Below are 12324 nucleotides of genomic sequence, written 5' to 3'. Positions count from 1 at the left end.
AGAAAGAAAGAAAGAAAGAAAGAAAGAAAGAAAGAAAGAAAGAAAGATGAAAGGAAAAGAAAAAAGGGAAGAATTCCACAGGAAATTGAACAGGAATTTGGGAGATAAAATGTAGCAAACTTCATTGGACCATGGCCAGAACAACTGGCCAGAACAAGCCTCCCTTTATTAAAAGGGAGAGCCTGAGTGTCCCAGAGTACTAAGACCTTCCCAGAGTCTCTCACTGGAGATACATTTAATGAATGGTATTTCTGGGTACAGTTTATATATACCGATAAACATTTCTTGTTCGTTTTGTGTCCCCTGAAGCTCACTTGGGAAAGATAATGTTCTGAACTTTCAGGATCTTCAAATGTTTTTTGTGTTTTGTTTTGTTTTTAGTTTTTTGCCTTCTTACAAAGCCAGTGTGTTTTGTCCTCTACTTTGTAAACTTTGTGAAATAAACCCCAGTTGTCTTGAAGTCTAATGGGCCATGCCCCCTAACTGCGGATCAGGGCTAAGGATGATGACACAAATGTTCTCAGAAAGATTTGTAACAGCAACATACATGCTCCCTTCCTTCTAGAAAGTAATCGAACAGCCTTTCAACAAGCCTTCCAGTGCTGTAAGTTGCCATGGACATTCTGCTATTTCTGCCTCACCAACACTGCTCCTCCATCTTCTGTTAACAGCAATCAATTTTCCTTGGGGAGCCAACTTTCCTCCACTCTCAGGGCTGGTGTTTCAGTTAGGTCTGACCCCCTATCATGGCTGCAGGACAGGAGGGACCGGTGACCCAGACCCAGACAATCAGAGCATCACACCCTCTGGGTCACATGTTAATTGGTTTAAGGATGGTCATACGGTTCAAACCAAGCCAATGGGAATCAGTCCAACAACTTATGTTGAAATTTTTGGGAAAAACACTGTTCTTTCCCACTGAGGTTGCTTAGCTGATAGGATGCAAGTCCAGAGGACCTTGGTGCTAATGGGAAGACAGTAGAACTGAGAGGGGGAGATGGAGTCTCGATGACATATTTGGACCCCCAGACCCAACTATGCCTGAAGGCAGCCTCGATCTATGGGAACTTGAAGATATTTGAGCCAAAATTTTTCCTTTTTTTTTTCTTTTGCTTAAACCAGTTATATTTCTATCCTGTTCAACCAATCCTGGTTAATTTGTAAGTAAAGGCTGCCTAGGTATTCCCTACCTAGCCTATCCCTGCACATAGCATCACTCAATCATGGCAGTTTAGAAATAGCTTGGGCCCTACCATCTACTCTTTCCAAACACTGCTTATCTTTAAAAAGATGCAGCATTCACAGTGCTGCCCCTCCTTCTATCCTCTCCCCTCACTATGAACTCCAGTTGTTCTCAAAGATGTGACTACAGACCCCACCACCTTCCATTAACCCCATGGACCTTTAAATCTGGTGTAATCACTGTGGCCCAAGATCTTTTTTTAGAGGAACCCGAACAGTTGCTATATATAATGTTCTTGTGGTGGTAGATGAGAAAGCAAGAACAGGAGTCCTGATCAACATGGACTTACCTGGGGCTTTAGACTAATGCTCAGCTTGGCTTCAGATTAGTTAGGAAGTGTTCAGAAAAAGAAGCAGCTCTAGCACCGTGGACAGAAAATCAACAGGCATCTGTCATAAGTGTTTTCAAATCCTTCCCAGACAGCTCCATGGGTCCTACAGTAATTACTGAGTGCTTTTCACAAAATCTCATGATCACACTTCTATGTTCTTTTCTGGAAAGGCCACTGAAGACCCCATAACCCAGCACCTGGTAAGTGCACAGCAAAGGCCAAGTGGTGGCTACATGAGGCCCTCAAGCCACATGGTGTTGTTCACAGGTACACAGAAAAAGGCTGGCCTCAGGCTCTGAATACCAACCATCACCTTCCAGAGCTGCGGGACAGGTCTACTGAAGCTCAAAGTGCACTGGCAACCTTCTGCTCTAAGGGGGTCAGCAGTAGGCTGAATAATGGCCCTAAGTACCAAGGCCCAAAGATGTCCCTGTCCTAATTCCTAGGACCAGCGATTGTGACTTTGGAACAAGGGGCCCTGCAGATATGATGAAGTTCAAGATCTTGAGATGAGGAGGTGACGTTGTAGTATCCTGGTGGGCCCAGTGTAGTCACAAGTCTCCTTGTAAGAGGGGCACAAGGGGAGTCAGAGTTAGAGAAGAAGGCCATGTGATGATGGACCAGAGGTGGGGTTATGCACTCTGAAGATGGAGCCAGTGCCCAGCACCAGACAATGTAAGTGGTTTCAGCAGGTGGGAACCCCAAGGACACAGATTCCTCTCTAAGGCCTCCAGAAGGCCAGCACCTTGCCTGATTTCTGACTTCCAGTCTCCAGAACCGTAAAAAAAAATAATAATAAATCTGTGCTGTTTAAAGCCGCTAACTTTTAAGCTGCTACCTTTGTGGTACCAGGGAACTAATGTAATTTGCAGTTACTGAACGTGGATTTTGCAATAACTGCGTCCAGACGCCAGCAGTAGCTCCCTGTGCTCAACCCAAGCTGGGCTCTGGTTCTCGTGGCTGGGAAGATGCTGCCAGGACACGACAGTGTCCCCATCTCACAGCTCCCAGACATCCTGGCCCTTCTCCTCTTCTAGACGGGACCCCTGAGCTCAGGCTCAGAGCCCTGCTGATCAAAGAGGCAGGAGCCTCTGAGGAGCAGGGAGGCGGATATTCCTCCACCAGTCACCAACTCAGCTATAACTGGATGGGATGTGGCATCTCCCACTGGCACCTTCCCCCACAGAAGCACTGTATAGAGAAAGGATGGCCGATACTTCACAGATGATGCACAACAAAGATGTACTGACTGAATGAAGGAAAGCTATGTGTACTACTTTCCTGGGGCCAATGCAACAAATTACCACAAACTTCGTGCCTTAAAAAAAAAAAAATTTTTTTGTTCTCTTAAAACTCCAGAAGGCCAAGAGTCTGAAAACTGTCTCACTGGCTAAGGTCAATATGTTGGTGGGGCAGGGTCCTTTTGGAACCACTGAGGGGAGCATCAAAATACAGAAACAAGAAAATGTCGTCATTGCAAAATCAAGGACAGTAACTGCAAATTACATAAAAACCCACCAAAGAGAAGAATGCATTTTCAGTGGGGAGTTCTCTCTGGGAGAAGCCAAGCTAGTTTCTTTGGGCCATTTCTGCCCTTTGTGTTAATACTGCATTGGTGACAATTCTAGGGATCTCCATTCAAGGTAATACGCTCATGTGGCCCCTTCCCTCCACTGACCCTCAACTGGGACTTAGTAAATTCTAACTGCATTCATGCATGGGAGCCAGGTGCGAGAGCTGTAGGCAGGCCTCACTGGCTTTTACCCAGCCTAGAAAGTAGCCAAGTGCCTAGAGCTGCCCTCTCCTCCCACCGTCCAGTCTTATGACCAACAGAATAGAATGTTCCCTGTCCCCATAGACCAAACAAAGGCATAGAAAAATGGTGCCCCTAGGGTATGGCCGTTAATATGTCAACAGACTGTTCTCTGTCAAGATATTCTCCTGGGCAAAAACTCCAATACAAAACCTCAAGATACAACTCCTCCTTCTCTCTAAATTAACATTAGCACTGGAAGAAAGATCCTTGTCACCATCCTCATAGAGGCATCCACTTACTGAACATGTATGCACACTACTCCGCAGAGAAGTGAAGAAATTCAGCCAAGTTCACGTACTCGATTCAATCCTTAGGTTCTTTCCAACAACTGCTGTCCATGCATAGAGTTGCCACATCCACCTATGATGGGCTGTTTCCTCAAAACTACTAACTGGTAAGGGTTTTGTTCTTCTCCTGCTATTTTGCATTACCCCAGGATAATCCCCCGTTCATGCGGCAGCCAGAGTGTTCTGTATCCTCTGCCCCAAGGAAGAGATGACACACAATGGGAGTCTTTTCCTGCCTTGAGTTTCAAAAGCATATTGCCTTCAGGGCCCGTAAAGGGCCTATTTGCAAAGGCCACATGACAGACTTAGGAGAAGCTATGATTAGGGACAGCAAAGCTTCCCATCATGCCCAGGTCAAGGTGCCCCAGACTCGCGGAAGCAATGGAGATGAAGCAGGGGATAAGAGAGGACCCTGTCTCCTGCCCCTGGACGTGGCCCAAGGACAGTGGAGAGAATGACAGAGGCCCCACGCAGTTTTTCCCAAACTTCAGACATTGATGAGTCAAACACCGCATGCTTTGGCTGTCACTTTTCACCTACAGCAGCATTTACTTGCTTTTTCTCTGTAAATCAACTTTAAAATAACTCTTCAGTCGGTCAAGTGTCCAACTCCTGATCTCAGCTCACTCAGGTCTTGATCTTAGGGTTGTGAGTTCGAGCCCCACACTGTGTGGAGCCTGTTAAAAAAAAAAAAAAAAGATAAAATAACTCTTTTTAAAACGTAGCTTCCTCCTAAGCAATAATATTCTTAAAATCAGAGACTTGGGACATCTGGGTGGCTCAGTCAGTTGGGCGTCTGCTTTAGGCTCAGGTCATGATCCCAGGGTCCTGGGATCAAGTCCTACATCCGGCTCCCTGCTCAGCAAGGAGAATATTTCTCCCTCTCCCTCTGCCCCTCCCCCTGCTCATTCTCTCTCTCTCTCTCTAATAATAAATAATCTTTAAAAAAATAAAATAAAACCAGAGACTTGATGTGCTAGTTACATTTTTCTAGTTCTCATGAAAAAAATACCTAACAATTAACATTTTTAAAAAATGCTTGCGTGTTACCTAACTGCTTGCCCTACTTGGGGAAATGCTGTGTTACTGTCGCCGCTCCCAGACTGAAGTCCTAGGGAATAGGGTGCACAATCAGGAGGAAGGGATGTTTGCCATGCCCTGGGCAACGACCTGGAAACCATAGGCCAGGGTGGGGTGTGTGCTGAAAATGCCTGAAGACCAAAACTGACAGCCCTAGATATAGCCACAGCATTCACCCAAAGCTCTGTATGACCACCAGTGTGTGACTAGCTGGGAAGTAAATACCTTCCGAATAGTCCTCGGTACCTACATGTGTTTACTACCATGAGAACACCCTGACCTTTGATTCTCATAGATAGCAAATGACCCAAGCTGTGGCTCCCTTCTGGAAAATAATAAGGATGTGCCCCATGAGCTATTTGGTCTTTGCTCTGTCTACAGCCCGACATGCCCACAGGGGCCAGGCAGACAGTGAGTCAAGTGGGCCTGTGTCAGCAAAACCACAATGCAACAGGATGAGAAATGGCCACTGACGCTCGGCCTCAGGAAGTGGGAGACAAGAGAGAATGGTGGGGACTGTGGAGAACTAGGGAACAAGCATCAGCTGCCTCTGAGCCAGCCAGCAGCTTCATGCCTAAACAGGGACCTGATCTGTCCACGTGTTCAGATTTTTTAAGGTAAGCTGGAAAAAGACGTTGTTATGTACATTCTCTCAATTTTTAAGTGTTGACAATCTAAGTTAAAAGAAGAAAACTCTCTAGCAAATACCATGTGGACCAAATCTGGCCCAGGGGCATCCAGTTGTAGCCTCTGTGTTTGAACCATGAAGGCAGGGAGTGAAACTTACTTCTCTCTGGAGATTAAACTTCACACATTTGGGGCGCCTGGGTGGCTCAGTCCATTAAGCATCTACCATCTGCTCGGGTCATGATCTTGGGGTCCTGGGTTCAAGCCCCATGTCGGGCTCCCTGTTCAGCAGGGAGTCTGCTTCTCCCTCTCCCTCTGCCCCTGACCCTGTTCAGGCTCGCTCTCTCTCTCGCTCTCAAAGAAATAAATCTTAAAAAAAAAAAAAAAAAACTTCACATATCTGACCTCACAGTCCCAAAGGCACCCCTAAGGAGGGCCTGGTTATCCCCAGGTTGCAGATGCTATGCAGTGTCTGGGTGCCTGAGCCGTATGGCCTTGGACAAGTCACTTCATCTCTCTGTGCCACAGTTTCTTCATCTACCAAGCAAGGTTGAAAATAATGGTAGGGCACTGGGAGGGGAGTTAAATGAGATTAGGTATGTACCCCACTGGGCATATAGTAAACCTTCAAAAAAATACTGGTTCTTGGTAAGTGACTTGCCTGAAGTCACACAGCTTGGGTACGAAGAACCCATATCAGCTGACTCCAAAACCAATGGTCTTTCCACCAGACTATAATCTCCCTGTCACATGACCAGCAAATTATGTCATTATGTCTGCAACCACCCTCCCACACCCCAGCTAGTTACTTCCCAGAAAGTCACGATGACATATATTTAGGGATATGCATAGTCACTACTTCACCGCCTGGGAATTCATGCAGGTGAAAGCTCCGTGGGGCCATAGGAACAGCTCAGCACATGACGCCACACAGGCCTGCATCCAGTCCCAAGCTGCATGACCTTCCTGCTCTGAGCCCCAGTATCGCCACCATAACAGGTAGCCCGCTGAGCTGCAGTGAGGTCTGAAAGAAGGAACATGGAGGCGAGCCCTTCAGAAACTGGAAGGACCTCACAACTGCTGGCATGGTAGCTGATGTCCACAATTATTTAACTATGTAGGGGTGACAGAGTCAGCACCCTGGGTTTGGCTGGACAAGGCCAGGCTGCAGCACAGGGCCTCAGGAATTGGCTCTGGGCCCCCTTGACCAAGAGTTGGAGGGGAAGATAGGAGAGGGGTCTGCATCCCTCGCCCGAACATGGAGAGATCACACTGGATGGGAATCAGGTGGGACAACAATTCTCCTTGCTGAAGAAGAGAGGAGCCTAGGCCTCCAGCTTCCAAATGGGGACTACAGAGTGATCACCTGGCCCCCGTTAATTAATTAACTGTTCATTAAAGTGTGGGAATACACAACTAAAATAGAAATGACATTTTAAGAAATTAATGTCTACAAACAGTACACTTGAGATGTGTGCATTTTACTGTGTGTTCAGAAAAAACTATAAGCAAATAGTGAACTCTAATAATACACATGCTGAAGTATACACTGAGGGTGTGTATTAATGGCTGCAACTTACTCTGAAATGCATCCCCAAAATTACAGATGGACGGATGTAGAGAGGAAGGGCTGGATGGAGAGAAACATGATAAAACCGTGCACAGTAAAATACCAATGCATGTAATTAAAAAAAATTTTTTAATTAAAATAAAATAAATTTTAAGAACAAAAAATAAAAATAATTATTAATTTAAAAATAAATAAATAAAAATAAATTTTAAAAATGTTAATGCATGCAGACTCTGAGTGGCCGGTATGTGAGCGCTCCCTCTAAAATTCCTTCAATTTTTCTGCATTGTTTGAAAACTTTTTATAAGAAAATGTTAGAAAAGTAGATGCCTATAAAATAATCTTAATGACAAGAAAATATAGTTATGTTATAATATTAAGCAGGAAAAGCAAAGTATATTATATATAACATATATATTATACAATTATATAAATTATATATATTATATAAAGGCTCTCTGCCACCATGATGGGATGGAGGTAAGGCATTTTAGAAAAGACTCCCTTTTGGAAAAAAAACAAAAAAAAATCTCTGCTGAAATATCGTCATTGGAGATTTGTTCGTATGCACCTTGAAGGCTTCTGGACTTCCAGAATCCTCTTTTACATTTAGGGTGTTTTTAAAGAAAATACCCCTCAAGTTATTATCAACATGCATCTAAGAGGGAGAGAAATTGGCAACCAGCTGAGAGTAAAATAGAATTAAGTAACAAGAGATGAAAAGAGACCACTGAGGACATGGGAGGAAATGGGGTCAGGTGAGGACAGAGCCCTTTTCAGAACATGATCTCCCACTGGCGGCACCAGAACATTATGCCATATGAAGAGGGAAACTGAGGCACAAAGGTGTGAAGAGACCGCCCTCGGGTAACAGAATGCTCCACAAATGTAAAAGTCAGGGCCAGTAGCTTCACCATCTCCGCCACAGGTTCAGCTTTACCCAGTGCACCTGCGCCAGGGAATAGAAAGTCAGAAACCAGCAGCAGGTGTGCTCAGGTGAGATGGAAGAACGCCCCAGGAACTGCAGGTGCGGGCTTTCTCACGGCCATTCATTTCATCCCCCTGCCTCCAGGTGGGCACACAGCTCTCCAGGGAAGGCATTCCTGCCTCCAGGTGTGGGGGAAGGAAAGACCAAAGCAGGGCTTAGTCCATCTGTGTCCCTGCACCACCGTCCTAAGGCAAATCACGTTCACCGGTCACCTTCCTGATATAGAAACCCAAGGGGGCGGGGGGGGCGGGGGGGGGCCGTGGGAGGGTGGGGCGAGGACAACCATTCAGTGAGATGACCAGGGCCCCTCCACGTGACCCACGGAAGACACTCCGACGACAAGCCGGCCTGGAGGCTGCAATTCCTGAAAATGCTCGTCGAACAGCTTCTTGACTTGGACAGTCACCCAAGCGTAGAATTACTCAGAATATCTTTGCCCATTAAACTGCCCTTTTTTCTCTCTCTACAAAATCTGGCTGTTCTTCCCAAAATATTTTGACTGGAAATTTTTGAAATGTCTTGAATATATTTATGTGCAGTTCTTTGAAATAAGGGGGATTTGCCCTATTCCACACTGCAATGTTCAGAGAAGGTCCAGAGCCCAAGAACCAGAAGCCATAAAGCTAGAATTACAGGAATGCCATCCGGAGGCCAGAGATACAAAGCAAGAGTGTCCTCCCCTCTGACCAATGGAAGTGGCCTCCCGAGACAGGGCCCAGCCCAAGAAAAGAAAACGCCGAGGAGAAGAGGTGAAATGAGCTGCATCTTAGGACAACAAAGAGCCTACCAGGTGAAAGTTCAGAGTTATTCCATTGACAAATGCTTCCTGAGAATCTCCTGAGTACGGAGGTGCAAGCAGAGACCAACCGAAGGTGTGTGTAGATGCAGCCATGCTGGGTGGTAAAGCCCATGACCACAGGGGGGCTGGAGAGCTCAGGTAGGCAGCAGAAGGTCAACTCGGGCTGCCATTCCTGGCCAGGACAGACCCCCTTTGCAGTGCAGTTCACAAGCCTCCCTTCCCAGGTTTTCGGACCTCACGGTGACTATATGGAAGTTCCTGGAAAAGGGGGAATTCGGGACATTGATGACACAAGAAGCTGAGGGGGTGGGGGAGCAGCAAATACAGAGTACCTGGGACTTCCATGTTGCTCACCTGAGGTTATCACCCCCCCCGAGAGACTTTCTGCCCTATAACCACTCCAAGACACTCAGCAAATAACACTTTTGGTTCTCCTCAAGAATCCTGCCATTTTGCCAGCTGCATGGAAGCTCTTATAAAACATGTCCCCAAATGTCTTGATTATGGAACTACGACAGATCGGCCCCTCTTCTCCAAGAGCAGGGAAGGGGCCAGCTTTGCAAGAGGTGGTTCCACTCAGCGCTGCCTCTGCACCACCTGAGACATGAGCTGTGATTCTCCAGAGTCCAGGAAAGAGGTATTTGGACTTCTTGGAACAGAGCAGGTTCCCTGGCTTCTTGAACTTAATGAGGAGTGAGACACTTAGCTTTGATCTCTCCCCCAAGCCATGGATGATCAAAATACTCTGGATTTGTACTTACGTAGGTAGCTCCATTTTTAGACAAAATTGCACAGAGCAACTAAACCAGTGTTGGCACCCCCCAGGTGTAGCATCCCTCAACTGCCCACACCCAGCCTCATAACTCTGTGCCTTGGCTCGTCAGCCCCAAAGCAGGACATTAAAGACTTATTGAGCTACATCTTTAATAATATTTTTAAAAATGTTTAAGAACCACCATAAAAATCCATTGGATGGCATTTTTTTCCACTTTGGCAAAACTAGAGTCATAGTCTATGTTATTACAAACTCAACCACAAGAGAAGAAAGTCAGCCAGTCACAATTTAGAAAATCACATTCCAATAGCACTAGAAGGGTATATTAGCTGAGCAGAGATGTGTCCAGTCACATCTGTCTTTTTCCATAGACTCTGCTCCCCCAGGCCACTATTGAGCAACCTGTCCCCTTTCCAAGCAGCCTCTGTATGCTGAATCACCTGAAGTGATTCTCTGTTTTCTCAAACCTACAGAGAGAGAGGCCTTGCACTTGATATAATTTGAGAAGCCCCAGAGATAGATCCCCGGACCTTCCACCCCTCTGCCAATTCAGAGATTCATTGCGGGGAGTGTTAACTCTAAAAGGTCCTTTATAAATGCAAGCTGCTCCTGGAAGGGATAATGCATTAAACCACACAGCCATTCACACTTTAGTATGAAGTAGGCTGATAAGAGCTCCCATTTATTAAGCATCTACTCTGGGCCTCACATTGAAGCAAGCACTTTAGACAGTCACTGAATCAGACTTTGAAGGAATTAAACATTATAAAATTTTGATGAGGGGAACATCTGGACATGTCTGTTAGCAAGGGGTGAGGATGGGGATGGAGGGTTTACGAACAAGACTGACACCACAAAGAGAGATAGAAGGCCAAGGGGGGCAGTAATGAACTCTTATGAGGAATTCAAGATAGTCTTCCCAGAGGTGACATTTCAGTGGAATTTTGAAGGACATGGAGTAGTTCAACAGGCAGCCAAGGCAAAGAATGGAATTCTTGGCAGAAGAAATGGCATGGGAAAGATCCAAGTGTATAAAATGACACCATGTATATATCAATCTAAGTGCCTGCAGGAATACTCAAATGAAGAGAATTCAGGAAAGGTTTAGTAAACAGACGACTGACAAAGGTACGGAAAGATATAGGGAAACCACAAGAGATAGTGCAGGACTCGAGGGGCCGTACCACCCCTGGACTCAAAAGAATGAAGGCAGGAAGCAGTTACCTGAAGACAGAAAGAGAAAATTATATACAGCGGGCCACCTTAAGACAATCTGAGACTTCTAAGGCACACAGCCAGCCTGAGATGACCCCACAGAATGGGAGCCAAGGAAATACATACCTCCACCTCTCTCTCCCTTCCTCCTCAGATTCTCCTATGGGGCTCCCCAGCCAGCAAGCCCAATGGGAAGCCAGAGGGCAGGGCAGGGGAGCCTAGATGATGAACCCCAAGTACCAATCCCTGGGGCTTAGAGCTGGGCAGAGCAGAGTGGAGGGTGGCTCTGGAGTGGGGGCAACTGGAAAGTACCCAACAGAGTGTGTGAAATGTGGCTGGAGCACAGAGTGTGCGTCAGGGTGAGAGGTGACGGAGGGACACGGAGCAGGGATGTGACCACAAAGGAGCCCGTCTGTCAGGCTAAGGGTGAGTGGAAACCATTGACCCGAAGTGGTTATAGGGACGCTAGCCACTGTTGGCCTTTGCTGAGGACCCTGGGAGCAGGCGTCCATTGAACAATGCCTGGCAGCCAGTGACTTCTAAGCTAAGCCAACACCTTCCCAAGCCTCCCAAGCTGTGCTCTGGAAGCCCACCCCAGCCGCTGTTGTCTCCTGGAACTCCCACCGCTGCAGACAAGAGCCTGGGAACGCAGAGAGGTGCTATCTGCCAGGGCTCCCGAAGCAAGCACAACCTAGAACATCTTGAACCAATTAAAACCAGTCTATGTCTTTTATTTATATTCCAGTCCACCTTTTTCCCCTTCCTCACGTGGAAAGAAAGCCCTGTGATGAGGAGCTCTGCAGGAACAGGTTTCCCAGAAAAACGAAAAATGTCTGTCTGCCTACCCCAAGGGACAGCTCCAGGCAGCCAGCTGGGAAGCCAAGTCAGTCCTGCCCTGTAAGGCCTCAGAAGAAAGACGAGCACCAGCCCCCTCTCATCTGGGAAACATTAAAAGCAATCTCTGAAGTGATTCATTAAAAGTCCTTAGGTGGCAGAAGACCATCACCCAGATGTGAAAATAAACACAGAGGGAAATTCCAGCATCAGAACCGTTTCAAGTCTTTAAACAAATGCATGGCTATTTCAGGGAAAGGAAGAGTCTTTTGACTGTCTTTCCAAGCCCACAGAATCCAAGTCAGCCTCTCTCCATCCAGCAGGCCAGGCAAATTCCCACGATGCCAGACTCTGAAAACTGAAAGCACTCACTTGACTCTCTGGGGCCCTTCCCACTTGAACTTCTCAGCAGCTTCCCAGCCAAGGCCAGTCACCCACACTTACCAAGCTTCTGGTGGTGCAGCCTTCAGCTCAGCCTTCGTAAAGCATCAGAAATTAAAGTAGAAGCAACTGCTCGATTCTGCTCTGGGGAAAATAAAAACAACACAGAAAATAAATGGAACATGAATCAATATTAAGCAAAACAGTGTATACACTGACAAAAACATAGTAAAAATGGAAGAAAATGCGAGCATATTTGGGCACAGGTCACATATTATCGTGTCTAGTGTCTGGCAGAGTGGATGGTGCATGGTAGGCATTGGATAAACATGGAAGGAAGGAAGGAAGGAAGGAAGGAAGGAAGGAAGGAAGGAAGGA

General features: G+C 46.5%; 1 long non-coding RNA gene across 5 annotated transcripts in view; it reads right to left on the bottom strand.

The window, feature by feature from the left end:
• The window catches only part of LOC118016873, a 288291-nt gene that overhangs the window by 138666 nt on the left and 137301 nt on the right, over window positions 1-12324 (bottom strand). For 3 of the 5 annotated variants that reach the window (XR_004680956.1, XR_004680959.1, XR_004680961.1), the window contains one exon: window positions 12010-12090. This is a non-coding gene — a long non-coding RNA (uncharacterized LOC118016873). The remainder of the gene's footprint in view (window positions 1-12009; window positions 12091-12324) is intronic. The other 2 variants (XR_004680957.1, XR_004680958.1) reach the window with 1 other exon arrangement.

The sequence above is a fragment of the Mirounga leonina genome, unplaced genomic scaffold (assembly GCF_011800145.1).
Source record: "Mirounga leonina isolate KUSES-001 unplaced genomic scaffold, KU_Mleo_1.0 Mir_104, whole genome shotgun sequence".
NCBI classification, from domain to species: Eukaryota; Metazoa; Chordata; class Mammalia; order Carnivora; family Phocidae; genus Mirounga; species Mirounga leonina.
This window is presented reverse-complemented; position numbering and strand designations above follow the sequence as displayed.